Below are 20,742 nucleotides of genomic sequence, written 5' to 3' on the forward strand. Positions count from 1 at the left end.
CTTTGTTGTTTTATGCATACATGTTTAGGACTGATATAACTTCTTAGTAGATTGACTTTTTATCATTATGTAATATCTGTCTTTTTCTCTAGTAATTTTGTTTGCTTAGAAGTTGACTATCTTATTTTGATGTAGTAACTCCATTTTTGGTTAATGGTTGCATTGTCTGTCTTTCACATTTGTTTATTATCAACCTACCTTTGTCATATTTAAAATAAATTTATTGTAGACAGCATATTGTTGAATCATGTTTTCCTGTGCACTCTGCCAGTCTCTGTCTTTTAACTGGCATATTTAGAACATTTATATTTAAGGTAATTATTGATATGTTATGGTTCAAATCTTCTATTTTTTCATTTTTTCTGCTTGTTTCCTTTGTTTCTTGTTCCTCTGTTTCTCTCATATTACTGTATTGCAGGCTATTTATTCATTATTTAAGATTTCATCTTCATTTATGTGTGATGTTCTAGAGTGCAGCATTTCGCATCATTTTCTTAGAGAATACCTCAGGTATTACAATCTACATACATAACTTATCAAAGCTACCAGTATTGACATTTAACAACTTTGTGTGAAGTGTAGAAACATTACTTCATTCAGATTATTTTATAGACCCCCCTTTTAATTATACTTAAGTATTTCCTCTACATACATTGAGTACTATATTTCATGATGTTATAGTTTTTGCTTCAGCCATCAATAATGAGTCAAAAAACTCATGAGAAGTGGGTTGATTTCTTATATGTGCCCTGTTTTTACCTATGCCAATGTTTTTTCCTTTTTAAAGTTCCATAATGTTTCTTGTTATCATCTCTTCTTGTTGACATAACTTGTTTTATCCATTTTAAGGGTAGGTTTGATAGCAACAAATTATCTTTATTTTCTTTTACCTAGGAATGTCTTTATTTCTCCTTCTTTCTTGAAGGATATTTTCACAGGGTATATAATTTGTACTTGCTGGTTATTTTCTTTCAGTATTTGAAAATATTGCCTCGCAGAGCATTTCCTTATCCCTTTTTCTAGTCTTCAGGCTCCCCTTCTTATTCACAAAACCTGTCTCTCAATGATTTCAAATTATTATATTTTTATGCAAACAACATGTCTCTTTTCTGAAGCTCTTCTTATAGTGCCGTGTCGAAGGAGCCTTACCTTTGTCAACAAAAATGCTCATTGGGACTCTTTCCCAAACATGACATCCAGCAGTACCTAGAATTTAAGAAAGTGGAAGCCTGACAACCTATTTTATGGCATTTATTTGCCTGTTATATATGTTACATTTCCATAAAGTTAGAACCGTTTTACTATAAAACTGCATTTAAATTAATTTTAAAGCATTTGTGGGTATACTAGCACATGCACGTAAATAATTTTAAACATAGTTCTTAATTCTGGTGATGTGTTGGAATAATCTGAAGGCCTTTTTAAAAATGCTGATGCTGGGGCTCTATACCTACAAATTCTTACTCAGTTTGCTATGATGGGCTCCAAGCTTTGTATTCTCCCATTCATAAAGGTCAAAACCTCAAGTCATTTTGGGTTCCTCTCACATCTTCATTTCTTATGTAATTAATTCCTGTATATGCTTCTGTGGAATTTTGGTCAATATTTACTTTTCCTTTCTGTATGCCCAACCATTATGCTAATTCACCCTCTCATTAATGTCTACTATTACCATAATAACAGCCTCCTAAATATTCTCTCTAATATTCCTCCTGGCATTAGGGCTATAATGGAAATGAATAATAGTTACTGTGCACTAAGAGTTTCCAATGTAAAGGGTATAATGCTAGATATGCTAAGTCATTTAGACCTGACAATGACCTTGATATACAGATTTTATTTTCTTTCCTGTATTACAGAGACGGAAGCTGAAGCACTGATAGACTACAGACCATGTTATCATGCTTAAAGGTGGCAAAACTGTGAGTAAAATCCAAATATATTTAATTTTTAAGTGTCTCCTCTTAAAACATTCTGTCTCTCATTCTTATTCTGTATGAAGTGTGATATGGTTCGGCTCTGTGTCCCCACCCAAATCTCGTATCGATTTGTGATTCCCAGTGTTGGAGGTGAGACCTGGTGGGAGGTGATTGGGTCATGAGGGTGATTTCTATTGGTTTAGCAGCATCCCCCTAGTGCTGTCTCCTGATACAGTTCTCAGGGGATCTGTTGTTTTAAAGTGTGTAGCACCTCCCACTTCGCATGCACGCACCTGCGCGCTCTCTTTCGCTCGCTGGCTTTCTTCTTCCCTCTCTCCCTCTTGCCAGCCATATGAATATGTGCTTGCTTTGCCTTCCCCTTCTGCCATGATTGTTAGTTTCCTGAAGCCTCCCCAGAAGCAGAAGCCTGTACAGCCCACAGAAATGTGAGCTAATTAAACCGCTTTTCTTTATAAATTACCCAGTCTCTGGTATCTTTATGGCAGTGCGACAATGGACTAATACAAGGTGCATTCTTGTGTGACAATTTAATGTTTCTTTATCCTCTCTAGTCTAGCGTGTGCTTCCTGAGGGCAGAAATTTTATGTGCTTTTCACACAAAAATTGTAAAGTTTGCAGACTTTAAATTATTTAGTAAAATTTGAATAATAGAATACTTTGCAATAGAAGATAAAGTTTATTGGAAAGTTGCGGCATATTTTTTTATCTTCTCAGATATTATATTTTTGTTTTAAGTCAGTAATGATCCTTCACCTTCATATTATTAATTTGTTTTGACTATCCATTATTTAAATACAGTACAAAAATAAATGCCAGCTCCATAATAAAATCTCCATGATTTCAAATTAGTGAATAAAAACATTATGAATAAGATTATTTTGCTACCAAAATTGTCCCTTCAAAACTCAAATTACATTATATAATGATTAGATGCCATCAGTACCATCTTAGGCATGTATTACTGTTAAAAACTTAAAGATGACATTATTTTAAGAAGGAAAATATGATTTTGGCTCTATCATATTATCTTAATTTTATATAAAGTATGCACAGAGAAAAAGACAGGATATTGCACTGTAATATTACCTGTTTGTGAGATGACAAGCATTTTTTTTTCTACCTTCTGCCTTCTGTTTTAAATTTTTTTTTTTAAATTTATTTATTATTATTATACTTTAAGTTGTAGGGTACATGTGCATAACGTGCAGGTTTGTTACATATGTATACTTGTGCCATGTTGGTCTGCTGCACCCATCAACTCGTCATTTACATCAGGTATAATGGAAAATAATATCTTACACTTGAATGGAAAATAGAAAGTTTATTTTTAAAAAGGAGTATTTTATAAATAATTACAGATTACCCAATAAAATTGAAGGTAAATATTCTAGGAAGACCAAAAGAAGTTTGATTTCACATTTTAAGTATCACAACCAAACAAACAATAATGAGGATGAAGGTCAAGTACATTTTATTATCTACTGAAGAGTATTAGTATTTTGGCCATGACATAGAAAGTTTGAAAATATCATAAATATTGAAACAAGGGAATGACAAAATGTCAGAGATAAGACCAAGAAATATCTCTTACTATTTTATATTAACAGAAGGTTACTAAAACATTCATAGCCCAAGGCCCTACTGCGCTAATTTTATTATTTTTTTTGAAGATGCTACAGCAGCACAAAAACCCACCGGTAAATATCTCTGAATATGTTCTATGAGCCACAAGGAGCAATATTTAAAGCATAACAAAGCTATTTTTATATGTGTATGTACCACCTAAACATTTACACTATTTACAGATAAATTTATGCTAGTAGAAATAATCTAGTGTCATTATTAACAGGGAAATATTTGGTATAGAATAGATTAAAATGCTGAAAAGAGGTTTTAATGAGCAGTTCATTACAATTCCCTAAAGTCTAGCAGTAAAGAATAAACTATGAGGATATGAATTATAAAATGTTCATTAAGTAACTTTTCAAATACTGAGTCCCTAGTGTGAGTTGTAAAGGAACATGTTTCTGGCAGAGGACAGGGTATCTGCACACATCCAAAAGTAGACATCTTCAAGCTTGTGAATATTTGAAAGATGTGTGGTACACAGCACGATGAGAAAGGAAAGTTCAGTGAGATAGGACCCTGTAAACCATATTCAGAGAGGAGAGTTACAGGACACAATTCAAATTTTACACACTGTATTGTGGTAAACAGATATAATTGGTGTGGAGGAGTGGCAGGTGTATCATTCAGGGTCTAGCAGGAAATAGATGGTACAGTCAAAGGGGACAAAAAGCACTTCATAATCACTTTTTCAAAGGTGGGGTCAGAATTAAAGAATGCCAATACAGGTTGTTGAAAGCTCCTAGGCCTAGCAACAGCTTAAAGAGGCAAGGAAAAGAATCACGGGGACCTAGGAAAAACTACAGTTACCAAAAGTGTGGTAATGGAAGCTGTGACTCTAAGATAGGGAAGTCAGCATTGTCCAACCACTGCCCATCAAGGGAGCAAAAGGTGACTACATCCCCTGAGGTCCCATCTCTTGCAGGTGAATTCATATTTGCCAAACCCAGCAAAAGCCCACGCCTATGAATGCCATTATGGCGGATAGCCTCCAGAAGCCTAAAGCAGGATAAAAGGGTAGATGATAAATCTGGAGTTACAAATGGAAAACATCTAGGGTAAGTTGTGCTGAGAGGCAGAAAGAGAAAGGAGTCTGAAGCCGTGGTCAGAGTTAGGAATGGTGGTGCTGAGACTAGAGAGATGGTTGGAAAAGGAGAGAAGTCAGATAATTTGTGGACGGGAATTTTCAGGACAGATATCTCTTTCTAAACCATTCCCTTTTCTAGTTACATTGTCTTTAAGTTTACAAGAATGATACAGCAATTGTAAATTTTTTGATATATGATGATTGTAAGTATCATTAACACATAACTATTTTATCACTACGCTTAGATGTTTAATTTTATTGAGCCCTAGCTGCCAAGTATTAAGTAGCTTCATGTTTATTCCTTTTAACATCTATGTGAGGTAGATATAATTATTTCTATTTAAGATATCATTTTTTTTTTGAGACAGGGTCTGTCCTCCAGCCTGGAGTATAGTGGCACCGTCTCAGCTCACTTCAAACTTTTCATTTCCCAGGCTCAAGTGATTCTCCCACCTCAACCTCCCGAGTCACTGGGACCACAGCCACATGCCACCACGCCTGGCTAATACTGTATATTTGTAGAGACGGGTTTTTGCCATGTTGCTCAGGCTGATCTTGAACTCCTGGAGTCAAGGGATCCACCCACCTCAGCCTCCCAAAATGCTGGGATTACAGGCGTGAGCCACAGCACTTGGCCAGAAATGCATGATTAAATCATTTGTTCAAGTCAGAGAGGGAGCCACCATTTGACCACATGGCCACCATATTTTCTTGCCTCACCAGTCTGCCAAGCTGTTGCTCTATCTCCTATAGGGGTTTCTAGGTTTGATGCTGTGGACTTGAAAATTATATATAAATCTCAACCTCGACTTTGAATGTGTAATCTCACTGGGGAATGGGACACATATCCAAAGTGATACATAATAGCACACAATTACATAGTAATGACTCAGTGGGTGGTATGGTTCATTTCAGAGGAGTAAGGATGTCATCACTGAAGGGAGGGGACAATCTGCATGAAATACAAAATTAGAATCTGTCCTATAGTTTTAGGAAGAGATTTGATTATCACAATTATATGACCGTCCATACATACATATGCAGACACAGAGCTATCCAATACGGATATTTATTACAATATCTATTCTGCACTGTCAAGACACAAATATAGTTCCACCTGTAGTATATTTTTAACAACAATTCAAAATTTTATCTGACCTACTTATATGAGCCTTGTCCCTGCATTCCATTACCAGACTGCCTGAAGACTTCAGACTACATGTATTCCAAAAGATGTCATTTTTGTTCTGCACACCAACGAGAAGGAGAAACAGGGTTATTTGTTGAATAGTACCTTTTATTTTTGGGATGCCTGATGCTATTACTACAGCGGACTGGTCTGTCCTGGTCTCAGTCGCAATTTTCAATTATGTGCCAATGTCCTTGTTGGTTGTTTCTTGCCTGTTGTGTTGCATCCTTGGGAAGCATGATTATAGGCGTCTTGCTTCACAGTTGCAAACTTGGGCATTGTCTTTGAAAGCACTAGTACTTTGCAGGGCTTCTGGGTGCCCAGTACCTGGGACCTGACCTTGATCAAAAGTTCCTGACACTTCTCAGCCAAGGTTTCCAGCACAAATTCCCCGCCTTCCTAAAAAGTCTAATTTTGGATATTCTCTCTCTCTCTTTCTCTCTCTCTCTCTCTCTGTGTGTGTGTGTGTGTGTACACACATATATATATACTATCTTCTTAGGAAATAAGCTCTGTATACTAAGGATATGAGACACAATTTTTTAATCCACTGTGGCAAATAAAGGCCTATTTTTCTGCACTTATAAAGCTAAGTGGGCCACACCGTTAACTTTTCACAGGTTTTTAAAGTATAATCACCAAAAATTTTTAATTAAAAAAGTTAACTCTATACTTAATAATAATGTATACTTCAAGATAACTAAAAGAAGAGATTTTAAATGTTCTCACCACAAATAAGATATAAATATTTGAGATGATGGATATGCTAAGTAGCCATATTTGGTCATCCCACAATGTATACATGTATGTAAACATCACATCAATATGTACAATTATTTGTCAATTAAAAATAAAACTTTAAAAAATGTGATTAAAAAATTTTATTTTATTTTTTCATAATAAAAGTTTAAAAAATTAAAAAGTAGGCTGGGCGCAGTGGCTCACACCTGTAATCCTAGCACTTTGGGAGGTTGAAGTGGGTGGATCACAATGTCAAGAGATCGAGACGATCCTGGCCAACATGGTGAAACCCTGTCTCTACTAAAAATACAAAAATTAGCTGGGCGTGGTGGCGCATGCCTGTCATCCTGGGCACTCAGGAGGCTAAGGCAGGAGAGTCGCTTAAATCCAGGAGGCGGAGGTTGCAGTGAGCCGAGATCGCGTCACTGCACTCCAGCCTGGCGACAGAGTGAGACTCAGTTAAGAATAAAAATGTAAAATGTTTATTGAGTGAAAAGAAAAAAAAAACACAGAAATATTATATTTCACTAGTATTGAAAAACAAATGTGGACATTTTGACACTCAATTACTGAGTTTATTTTTGGAAGTTGGTTGGTGTTGCGTATTACAGATAATCCTGAATAAGTTGAGGAGTTAGGAAGGACTACATCCAAAGATCCAAAGTGTCCTGGATTATCAGTTAATTTCACATAAAAATATGCCTTCAGCACTGTGAATCCAAACCTAGTATATATATATAGTGGTTTGGACTGGAAAGCAATCATACCAGTAAGTGGGGGAAAATAAGATGTCCATATTCACTTAAGTATTTCATCTGTTTTATAAAGATCCTCAGAGATATTTATGTTTGTGGTCTCTTTTTCCTCTTTAATAAGCCATTTTTAAAAATTGGCTAATGCTACTTTTCATTCAACTTAAATGCATAATAGAGATTGGCAAACAGTGAAATTGAGGTGATTTTTATGCTTGGGATGATTTAAAAATCATTATACTAGAGGGGTAGCTTAGTATTGCCTGGCTTGTGATAAATGTTACCATGCAATAAAAATTCTGAAATTTCTGTATTATCCTTAGCGTTATGGGTTCAACACATAAGGGAATGCAAATATTCAAATTACAAGCAATATAACTTCAAAGCTCAATTGAACATCTGTGTCTTTCCTTTGGTAAAACTTGGTGATGAGAAAGAGACAAAACTTTGGTTTTATAAATATCCTTGACTATCTTCACAATGGAGTAATCCCCAAAAAGCAAAACAAGCATTTATGCTATATTATTGATGTCATATAGAAATTCTATGACTTGCTGGATGAGCATCTTACACACACATATTCACACACACACACACACACACACGCGCGCGTACCACTTTGGGGATAATATGTCCTACTCATTTGTATTTTGGAATTTTAATTTTTTGGTCATTGTCTTTTTCAGCAGAATTTTTTTAACATTAGCTGCAACTATCACCCCTTTTTAGACCACTCTGATTATAGATTTCACTGGGGGCAGGGTAGGATACAAGAACAACAACAACAATAGTATTTTAAAGTGAGAATTTAGTATAACACAAAGAGTCTTAACTAGGGCAGAGGCATCAGATTAGAAGGCTCTGCCATTAGAAAGCAAACCTGAAAATAAATGCGAGAGAAAGACTGTAACACCTGAGACAAATCAAAATGAGCTGGTGAAGAGACATTGAACCATATATAAAATCAGTCCTCGTTTCTCCTTTATCATTAGGTTAGTTCTTAAAACTATGTATAGAGAAAGTCTGAATTCAAGTTCCATTCAAGTGTTCATTCCATATCTATTAAATATCTAAAACGTCTGATGCAAGGGAGTAGTGGGTGTAGGAAATAAATAGTTACTTTTATGAAGTAGACAGTCTTGTTGGACAGACAAGAGGTTAAACACACATAACTCACTATGCATTGAAACTATGTGGAAGATAGCAGATGGTTAGGTGCCAAAACGAATATTAGAAAGTGAACGGTAAAGGAGATGAGTGAGAGGAGTTACACATGTAGATAAGAGAAGACAACAGAATTAGAACAAGATTTTGTAAAATGTGATTCAGAATTAGGCATATGATTAGTGCAGGTCTTTCTAAGTGGCAAGTCCAGCAAAGCCATGGTATTAAGACAGTAACAGTATCCAGGGCACAATATACTTTTGGCTAATATTAAAGAATGAGGCATGTTTGGGAGTGTCAGAAATAAGACAAAACAGAAATACTTATCATTTATTGAGCATTACTATATATCAGACATTTTACATATTGTCTTAGTAACATCCTGGTTTAAATACTGTCATCACCATTTTATAGAAAGAAAAGCACGAAAAAAGAAAGAGAGAAATTTGAGTCAGACTGAAGAGACTCTCAGAGAAGCAATAATGCTATATATTCTGTGTGTCTAAGTGAGAGACAATCTGCAGCAGGAAATCCAGAAAGCTAAGAATTGGGAAGTAGGGATAATATACATTTTGTGAATTAAATTTCATTTTTCATAGACCACTGACCTTTTTTTAAAAATAATTAATCTGTAAAGTGAGTTAAAGAATGTCAGTCCAAGAAAATTCTTAGCTTCAGTGGAATAAATTCACAGTATTAACACTGAATGGTGAGAAAGCAAAATTGCTTCTCTTTGAGGTAATGACAGATCTCATCTGATACAATTTTTAAAAGAATTCATCTATCATGAAGATGCAAAATTCTGCTATACATATTCTGCTATCATTAACTAGATAGGTATTATACCCATAAAAAGTCACTTAATTATCCTCAGGGATAAAATGAGAGAAGTACAGAGGACAGAAGAACAGCTTGACAAACCTTATAGAAGATAAGAAAACTTAGCTGTTCTTTTCTTGTTTGCTCGAAGTTTCAGAGCTCCTGCATCCATCAATTTTCTCCTTCCCTCCCTCCCTCCAGTCCATCCATCTGTCTGTCCGTCCATCCTTCCGTCCTTTTTTTTCCTTTATTATGATTTGGATACTGATAAGTATGTCATAGTAAGTAAGAGAGACACAATAATCATTCCCTTATTAAAAGTATAAAACCTAGTAAGGATCTGAAGCAGATGAAGGTGGATCTTAATCTGAAGAACATGTAATTCATACCTGAGGTTTTAATTTTTCAGTGTATTAGTGAGCAAATGCGAACATTGGGAACAGGGTAGTTTACTTGGCTGTTTTAGCGACTAGGGCAAAGAAATAGAAATAACTTTTCTAAAATTTGAATAAGTGATGTAGGATCTGTGGTTTTAGGGCACTGTCTTTGAAATCTGACAATTTTCACTTACCGGTATGTTGAAGAGATGAGTCATGATGTTACATAAGGACATAAGGTGGAAGAAATTGACAATCTCAAATCAGTACATAGATCTTAGAAAAAAGTAGGTAGTAGGATGTCAAACTCAAATGAAAAGATTTCATCTGGATCATCAACTTCTTTATATAAGTTGTCTGTCATTTGGCAGCTGTCAGCAGCATCTTTTGGTAGCTATTCAAATATTTTTAATGTAAAGGCAAAAAGTTTTATTTCTAGGTTATACTCTTTATAATTTGTAAAATATATAGTCCGTTTCTAAAAATGTCTATAATATAGCAAGGCATACAGGGAAAATAATATTTAGAATATAGAGTACAAATTTCTGATTTATCAGCATATCTCCAGAATAATATTGGTAATGTGAGATTAATTGAGCACTTTTTATTTTAAATGTGCAACATGTTTAGGTTGAGGAATAATAAACTGTAGAATTTGTGAGTTTAAAGGGTTGAATGTGGGGGAGTAGGAAACTTCCACTTCTGATTAAATTCAACAGGGATCAGATATTCTCTCTCGCCTACATCAATTTTTAAAAAATAAAAATATTTAAAATAGTAATTTGCAGGACACTGGCTATCAGGCAAATAAGAACTGTGATCTTTGGGAGCTGGTAAGCAATTAGTGGAGCCCTGGAGTTACCCCAGCTTACTTCTCTGAGAGAGTTTTCAGTCCATGGTACAGGGAGAGCAAACTCAAACAGAGCTTCATGGACTGCCTAAGTTGAAAAGATAGAGACGAGAATCCAGAGAGATTCAGGTAGCTGGAGTTCATGGAATAGGAGACCGAGATGGAGACAGTGCTGAGAGACTGAACTTTGGAGATCTCTAGAGAGTTTCCACTAAGTACTCAGCTGAGTACCATGGAAGAAAGCTACCCAAGCTGGAAGAAAGAACCATTAGAAAGTATGAATGAGAACAGCATCTGGTGCTTACCTAGGGCTCTGAGCCATGGCTTTCCTATCAGCTACGTTGGAGAACAACATAATTTGGGAGCACTGGACAGAAGAAGAATCTGGACTTACTAGTAGGGAATAATTAAACTATGGTTGTTCTGTTACAGCTTAATAAATCTCTCAACAACAAAATGGATCAAACAATGTTTAGATAATTTAGCTACATACTAGAACAAAGCTCAAAAATATATATGGGAATGGAAAAATATATAGCACCCAACAAAGCAAAATTCAAAATATCTTGTGATATTTCTGTGTGTGTGTGTGTTTGTGTGTGTGTGTGTATGTGTGTGGTCAAAGCTTATCAGCCATGAAACAAGTCTTATCAAATTTAAAAAATTCAAGTCATATTAAGAATGTTCTCAGACCACAATGGAATAAGCTGCAAACTAAGTTTTAAAAAGATATTTGGAGTAATCTCAAAATATTTGGAAACTGAATATCATATATATAATCCATGAATTAAGAAAGAAATTAAATGAGAATTTAGAATATAATTTGAATTGAATAAAAAGAAAAACACAACATTAAAATTTGCAGGATGCTGCTAAATAGTTCTTAGAAAGGAATTTATAGGATAAACCACCTATATTAAAAAAATTTTCAAGTCTCAAATAAATAATCTTGCCACCAACATTAAGAAATCAGAAGGAAAAGAAATAAACACCAAAGGGGAAAAAAATAGTGTAGAAAATAGTAAACTAGAAACAGAAAAACAATATAAAAATTAATGAAATCAAAAGCTGTTTATTTGAAATCAACAGAATTGAAAAACTTCTTGCCAGATTGATTAGAAAGAAAAAAGAGAAGACAAAAATGACCAATTTCAGAAATGGGAGATATGAAGTGACAGATTCAAAAATACTAAATGTATGATAAACATTATGAATACTTTTATGCCTATTAAATGAAAACTTAGCTAAAACTGACTTATTCCTTGAAAGATGCAAACTATAAAAGCTCAATCCAGAAAGAAGAAACCAGAATAAACTTAAGTCTATTAAAGGAATTGAATTTGTTCTTCCTGCAAGACACCAGGCCCATTTGTTTCACTAGTGAATTCTACCAAACATTTTAGAAAGAAGCAATATACATTTATACAGACTTTTCCAGAAAATTAAGGAGGAAGAAATACTTCCTAAGTATCTTCCCGAGGTCTGAATAACTTTACACACACACAAAACCACACAGACCAACAGCCTTCCTGTATAAAGACACAAAGATTTTTAACCAGAATTTTTAGCAAATCATATCCAAACATGTGGATATGCATAATATAATATGATCAAGTGAGGGTTATCACAGGAGTAGAAACTTGGTTTAACATTCAAAAATCAACCAATTTAATTCACCCAATTATTAATAACAAAATTTTAAAAGACCTTATGATCACCTGAAGTCATGCAAAAAAACCCACAGAAAACGCTATGCATTTCTCATAAAAATGCACAGCCAACTAGGAATATAAAGGAACTTCCTTCATCTGATAAATTGCATCTCTGCAAAATTTACAGATATTAAATTTAATATTAGATAAAACAATGTATGTTCTTTCCCTAATATTGAGAACAAGACAAGAATGTAGAGAGTCTACTGGAGGCTATAAACCAGAGGAATAAAGCAAGAAAAGAAAACTTCAGCGTGGAAAGGAAGGAATAATATGCCTTTCTCTACAGATAGCATTGTCATTTATGAACAATATTCCAAGGAATCTACAAAAAAAAGCTATTACAACTAATAAGTGAATTTTACAAGGTTGTGTGATACAAATTAATAAGCAAAAAGCAAATATATTTCTAAATATTGGAAGTTGAAATATTTAAAACCAATACTTTTTTTAATTTTTTTTAAATTTTTTTTTTGAGACGGAGTCTCGCCCTGTCGCCCAGGCTGGAGTGCAGTGGTGCAATCTTGGCTCACTGCAAGCTCCACCTCCCGTGTTCACACCATTTTCCTGCCTCAGCCTCCCGAGTAGCTGGGACTACAGGCACCCACCACCACGCCCAGCTAATTTTTGTATTTTTAGTAGAGACGGGGTTTCACCGTGTTAGCCAGGATGGTCTTGATCTCCTGACCTCATGATCCGCCCACCTTGGCCTCCCAGAGTGCTGGGATTACAGGCATGAGCCACCGCACCTGGCCAACCAATACCTTTTAAATTAGCATCAAAATTAAGAAATATTTAAGGGTAAGTATCACAAAAGGCGTGAAAACCTTATTCAATGAAAACTACAACATTTTAGGAAGATAAATTAAAGAAGGCTTAAATACATCTTATTCAAGAGTTGCAAGATAATATAGTTACAATGCCATTTCTCCTCAGATAAATCCACAGATTCTTTGAGATTCCAATCAAAATATCAGCAGTCTTTTTTTGCAAAAATTAACCAACTGGTTTAAAATTTACATGGAAATGCAAAGTATCTAAAATAGCCAAAACGTCATTAAAAAAGAATAAATTTAGTTGATTTAGCCAAGTCTACTTGATTTCAAGATTTACTGTAAAGCTACAATAATTGAGAAAGTTTAGCATTAGCATAAAGGAAAGCATATAAATCAATGGAAAAAATATATTCCAGAAATAGTATCAAACATATGTAGACATATGCCCTTTTTATATAAAGGGCAAAGGCACTTCAGTGGGGAAAGACAGTATTTTCACCAAAATGGTGCTAGAATAATTGGATATTCATACACATATGCACACAAAATTGACTTTGATACATAGCTCACACCATATATAAAAATTAATTCGGTATGATGCATAAACCTAAACATAAATTCTAAAATTGTGAAACATTTGAAGTAAAATATAGGTGAAAATTTTTGTGATGTAGGCTAAGATTTCTTAGATCCAACACCAAAAGTAATATCCATGAAAATAAATAAATGGAATTTCATTAAAATTTAAGACTTCTTGTTATTCAAAACATTCATTTGAGAATAAAAAGACAAACCATAGAATGATAGAAAAATTTATCAAAGTACATATCTGATGGAAGACTTGTATCAATAATATATTAGAAATTTTCAAAACTTAATAATAGCAATAGAAATACAAAAATGGACAAAAAAAATCGAGCACACAGCAAAGTAAATGATATACGAATGACAAGCACATGAAACAATGTTCAACATAATCAGTCGTTAGGGAAATGCAAATTAAAACTACAATGAGAAACTATTACATACTGTTAGAATAGCTAAAATAAAAACACTGAACTATTAACTGTTGGTAAGGATGGGGAAGAGGTGAAACTTTTATACACATCTGCGTGAACTTAAAATGGTATAAATACTTTGGAAAAAATTGGCAGTTGTTAAACATACACCTACTCTGTGATCCAAGATTCCATCCCTAGAAATCTATCGCAATAAAAGAAAGCATAGTCCAGATAAAGATTTGAATAGAGACATTTATTTGCCTTAATCATAATAACAAAAAATTTGAAAAAAGCCCTATGTCTATGAATAAATGAATGAATAAACAAATTGTGATAGATCTATGCAGTGGAATACTACTCCAGAATACATAGGAACAAACTACTGATTCACTCAACAGCATGTTTGAATATCAGAGTAATTGTGCTCAGTGAAAGAAGCCAACCCACCCCCACAAAAAAAAAAAAAAGAAAGAAAAGGCTACATGCTGTGTGATTCCATTTCTATAAAACTCTTAAATAAAGTCAAAGTCATCTATAGTGATAAAAAGCAGACCAGTTGCCTGGGGATGCAAGGAGGTTGGACTACATTGTGTTCATGGTAAAAGCTTATCAAATTGTGTACTTCGAATACATGTGGTTTGTTGTACTCCAATTATATCTCGACAAATCAGGCAAAATAGAACATTGGCAATTTCATGTGTTAAATCTGTGCAAACCATTCAATATATTCACAGAAATACCTTGAAGAAATAGGACAGGATGTGTATTTAGGATATTGCTTTTAAATCATTTTGTTAAATTTGTATTCATTCAGTTGTTCCACATGTTACTGAGTGTCTGCCATGTGTCAGGAATTCCACTGTGAATGCTTTTTTGCATTGTTAATATTTTTTTCTTAACGTAAGTCTATTTTTTAAAAGCTTAGTATGCCACTAGAAGCCCAATTGCAACCATTATGCATGTAATACCCATGTAACAAACAAGCAGAAGTACCCTCTGGATCTAAAATTTTAAAAAAAGAAACTTAGTATGCAAAAAACTTTTACTTAATTTAGCATTTCAGTTAACTGTAAAGTAGCCAGTCAAAAAATATTTATTTATTTATTTTTTCGGTATTTTTTAAAAAAATTATACTTTAAGTTCTAGGGTACATGTGCATCTGTAGGTTTGTTACATATGTATACATGAGCCATGTTGGTGTGCTGCACCCATTAATTCATCATTTACATTAGGTATATATCCTAATGCTATTCCTCCCCCTTTCCCCCTCCCCACAATAGGACCTGGTGTGTGATGTTCCCCTTCCTGTGTCCAAGTGATCTCATTGTTCAATTCCCACCTCTGAGTGAGAACATGCGGTATTTGGTTTTCTGTTCTTGTGATAGTTTGCTGAGAATGATGGTTTCCAGCTGCATCCATGTCCCTACAAAGGACACGAACTCATCCTTTTTTATGGCTGCATAGTATTCCATAGTGTATATATGTCACATTTTCTTAATCCAGTCTGTCACTGATGGACATTTGGGTTGATTCCAAGTCTTTGCTATTGTGAATAGTGCCACAATAAATATACATGTGCATGTGTCTTTATAGCAGCTTGACTTATAATCCTTTGGGTATATCCACAGTAATGGGATGGCTGGGTCAAATGGTATTTCTAGTTCTAGATCCTTGAGGAATCACCACACTGTTTTCCATAATGGTTGAACTAGTTTACAGTCTCACCGACAGTGTGTAAAAGTGTTCCTATTTCTCCACGTCCTCTCCAGCACCTGTTGTTTCCTGATTTTTTAATGATCATCATTCTAACTGGTGTGAGATGGTATCTCATTGTGGTTTTGATTTGCATTTCTCTGATGGCCAGTGATGATGAGCATTTTTTCATGTGTCTGTTGGCTGTATGAATGTCTTCTTTTGAGAAGTGTCTGTTCATATCCTTTGCCCACTTTTTGATGGGGTTGTTTGTTTTTTTCTTGTAAATTTGATTGAGTTCTTTGTAGGTTCTGGATATTAGCCCTTTGTCAGATGAGTAGATTGCAAAAATTTTCTCCCATTCTGTAGGTTGCCTGTTCACTCTGATGGTAGTGTCTTTTGCTGTGCAGAAGCTCTTTCGTTTAATTAGATCCCATTGGTCAATTTTGGCTTTTGTTGCCGTTGCTTTTGGTGTTTTAGGCATGAAGTCCTTGCCCATGCCTATGTCCTGAAAGGTATTACCTAGGTTTTCTTCTAGGGTTTTTATGGTTTTAGGTCTAACATTTAAGTCTCTAATCCATCTTGTATTAATTTTCGTATTTATTTATTTTTTCAGGTTTTTAAAAAGTTTTTTAATTTTTTATTTCAGTAGGTTTTGGGGGAACAGTTGGTGCTTGGTTACATGAATAGATTCTTTCGTGGTGATTTCTGAGATTTTGGTGTACCCATCACCCAAGCAGTGTACACTGTACCCTGTGTGTAGCCTTTTATCGCTTGCCACCCTCCACCTTTTCCCCCAAGTCCCTGAAGTCCAATGTGTCATTCTTACAACTTTGCGTCTTCATAGATTAGCTCCCACATATGAATGAGAACATACGATGGTTGATTTTCCATTCCTGAGTTACTTCACTTAGACTAATAGTCTCCAATTCTATCCAGGTTGCTTTGAAAGCCATCATTTCATTCTTTTTTGTGGCTGAGTAGTAGTCCATGGTGTCTGTCCGTATCATTTTCTTTATCTACTCGTTGATGGATGGACATTGAGGCTGTTTCCATATTTTTGCAATTGCAAATTGTGCTGCTATAAACATGCATGTGCAAGTAGTTTTTTCATATAATGACTTCTTTTCCTCTGTGTAGATACCTAGTAGTGAGATTGCAGGATCAAATGGGGTAGATCTACTTTTAGTACTATAAAGAGCCTCCAAACTGTTTTCCATTGTGGTTGTACTAGTTCATATCCAACCAACACTGCAAAAGTATTCCCCTTCACCACATCCAGGCCAACATCTATTATTTTTTGATTTTTTGATTATGGCCATTCTTGCAGGAATGAGGTGGTATTGCATTGTAGTTTTGATTTACCTTTCCCTGATATTTAGTAATGTTCAGCATTTTTCCATATGCTTGTTGTCCATTTGTATATCTTGTTTTGAGAATTGTCTATTCATGTCCTCAGCCCACTTTTTGATCGGCTTGTTTTTTTCTTGCTGATTTGAGATCTTTGTAGATTCTGAATATTAGTCCTTTGTTAGATGTATAGATTGTGAAGATTTTCTCCAACTCTGTGGGTTGTCTGTTGACTCTGCTGATTATTTCCTTTGCTGTGCAGAATCTTTTTAGTTTAAGTCCCGTCTATTTATCTTTGTTTTTGTTGCATTTGCTTTTGGGCTTTTGGTCATGAAGTCTTTGCCTAAGTCAATGTCTAGAAGGGTTTTTTCCAATGTTATCTACTATCTTTATGGTTTCAAGCTTTAGATTTAGGCCTTTGATCCATCTTGAGTTGATTTTTGTATAAGGTGAGAGGTGAGGATCCAGTTTCATTCTTCTACATGTGGCTTGCCAGTTATCCCAGCACCATTTCCTGAATAAGTTGTCCTTTCCCCACTTCATGTTTCTGTTTGCTTTGTTGAAGATCAGTTGGCTGTAAGTATTTGCTTTATTTCTGGGTTTACTATTCTGTTCGATTGATCTATGTAACTATTTTTATACCAGTATCATGCTGTTTTGGTGACTGTGGCCTTATAGTATAGTTTGAAGTCAGATAATGTGATGTCTCTAGATTTGTTCTTTTTGCTTAGTCTTGCTTTGGCTGTGCAGGGTCTTTTTTGATTCCATATGAATTTTAGGATTCTTTTTTCTAGTTCTGTGAAGAATGATGGTGGTATTTTAATGGGAACTGCATTGAATTGGTAGATTGCTTTTGGCAGTATTGTCATTTTCACAATATTCTACCTATTCGTGAGCATGGATGTGTTTTCATTTGTTTGTGTCACCTATGATTCTTTCAGTAGTGCTTTGTAGTTTTCCTTGCAGAGATCTTTCCTGTCCTTGGTTAGGCATATTCCTAAGTATTTTATTTTTCATTTTTGTGGCTATTGTAAAAGGGGTTGAGTTCCTAATTTGATTGTCAACTTGGTCACTGTCGGTGTATAGCAAAACTACTGATTTGTGTACATTCATTTTGTATTCTAAAACTTTGCTGAATTCATTTACCAATTCTCAGAGCTTTCTGGAAGAGTCTTTGGAGTGTTGTAGGTATACAGTCATATCATCAACAACAGTAACAGTTTGACTTCCTCTTTACTGATTTGAATTACCTTCATTTATTTCTCTTGTCTGATTGCTCTGGCTAGGACTTCCAGTATTATGTTGAATAGAAGTAGTGAAAGTGGGCATCCTTGTCTTGTTCCAGTTCTCAGGGAGAATGCTTTAAACTTTGCCCCTTTCAGTACAATGTTGACTGTGGGTACTTCATAGATGGCTTTTATTACCTTAAGGTATGTCCCTTCTATGCTAATTTTGCTGAGAGTTTTAATCATAAAGCGATGCTGGATTTTGTCAAATGCTCTTTCTGCATCTATTGGGATGATCATGTAATTTTTGTTTTTAATTGTTTATGTGGTATATCACATTAATTGACTTATGTATGTAACCATCCCTGGTCATGGTGGATTATATTTTTGAAATGTTTCTGGATTTGGTTCACTAGTATTTTGTTGAGGATTTTTGCAGCTGTGTTCATCAGGGATATTGGTCTGTAGTTTTCTTTTTTGTTATGTCCTTCCCTGGTTTTGGTATTAGGGTAATACTTCACAGAATGATTTAGGGAGGATTCCCTCTTTCTCTATCTTTTGGAATAATGTCAATAAGATTGGTACCAATTCTTCTTTGAATGTCTCATAGAATTCAGCTGTGAATCCATCTTGTCCTTGACTTTCTGTGTTTTTTTTTTTTGGGTTGTCAATTTTTTTAAATTACCATTTCAATCTTGCTGCTTATTATTGGTCTTTTCAGAGATTCTGTATCTTCCTGGTTTAATCTAGGAGGGTTGTCTATTTCCAGGAATTCATCTCCTCTAGGTTTTCTAGTTTATGCATGTAAAGGTGTTCATAGTAGGCTCAAATGATCTTTTGTATTTCTGTGGTATCAGTTGTAATATCTCTCGTTTCATTTCTAATTGAGCTTATTTGGATCTTCTCTTCTTTGTTAATCTCACTAATCATGTATCAATTTTATTTATCTTTTCAAAGACCAGCTTTATGTTTTATTTATCTTTTGTATTTTTTTGTTTCAATTTCATTTAGTTCTGCTCTGGTCTTCATTATTTGTTTTCTTCTGCTGGGTTTAGGTTTGGATTGTTCTTGTTTCCCTAGTTCCATGAGGTATGACCTTAGATTGTCTATTTGTGCTCTTTCATACTTTTTGATGTAGGCATTTCATGCTATGAAATTGCCTCTTAGCACTGCTTTCACTCTATCCCAGAGGTTTTGATAGGTTCTGTCACTATTATTAATTTAGCATTTCAGTTAATTGTAACATAGTTAAAAAATTAGAATAAATAGAATGATTAAAATAGTGGCCTTATAATGATAAGTTTATTCTTTTATTATCTCAGTATCTTCTGTGTAACACTCCTTGACAAGCTAGAATACAATTTTGAAAAGGTGTAGTTCTATGACAGTTAAGCCACCTAAGACAGTATTTGTGAAACTATACGTGCAAGTCAAGAGAAAGGAATCAGACCAAAGCATTTTGTCCTCTGGCTTAACAAAAACATTTAATGTTAATTGACTTAAACATTAGAGTCTTTAAGTGCATCACTAATATTTAAAGTATTATCAGAAGAGCACATTATATTTGAAAACTTACTGCCCAACCTAGTCACCCTCGCCAATGAACATATATAGCAATAGCAACAACAACAGCAGCAACAGGAAGTTGTCTAACTTATTCTCTGTGTTTCTAGGAAGTTTTATCAGCTTAATCATGGATCTTCACCTTCATGAGTCCTGGAGAAAACCATTCAAAAGCCTTTACATCTAGATAAGATCACTCAAGAAACATGTTCAAGTTATCTTAGTATTGAAAGTCAGGTGTCTCACAGCAACTAAAGCTAAAGAACGTGACATCAGTCAGTGTAATAATTTTAGAATGAATTATTAATCAGAACATTTGTAAATATTCAGAAAACAAAGTGATGGTTATTTGGCAGCAGCAATGTGGTGCCACTAAAACCAGGCAATACAGACTCATTTCGTTTCCTTTCCTAAATTGTCTAGTAGAGGGTGATTAATAAAACATAGGGAACATCTAGATTTTAGCAAGGTGTTCGTAAATGTCTCCAACCCCATTCATGTTTATAAGATGAAGGAATGAGGTTTTAGTGGAGTAAGGCCATAGTACACAGAACACACAGAACCTATGAGGTGAAATCAGAAAGCATCTCTCGTTTCATCTCTCACTGGCCTTTTTCGACTTGATCCAAGAGAGCAGTATTTTCCCAGTCCTAGATGAAAACCTGGGCAGCTCCCTGGCTTTTCTGAACCGTTTTAGACAGCTAAATATTTTACAGCCACTTAAAGCTACAAATACATTCATTAAAAATTAAATATATGTTCACATAATAATAAAACTTCTATATATGTTTCAAATTAGTTAAATTAATCTTCCTTCACTTCACCAGAGTACTTTAGGTGGAAAACTGAGGAAAGAACATGGTCCTTCTCTCTTCTA

The sequence above is a fragment of the Theropithecus gelada genome, chromosome 6 (assembly GCF_003255815.1).
Source record: "Theropithecus gelada isolate Dixy chromosome 6, Tgel_1.0, whole genome shotgun sequence".
NCBI classification, from domain to species: domain Eukaryota; kingdom Metazoa; phylum Chordata; class Mammalia; order Primates; family Cercopithecidae; genus Theropithecus; species Theropithecus gelada.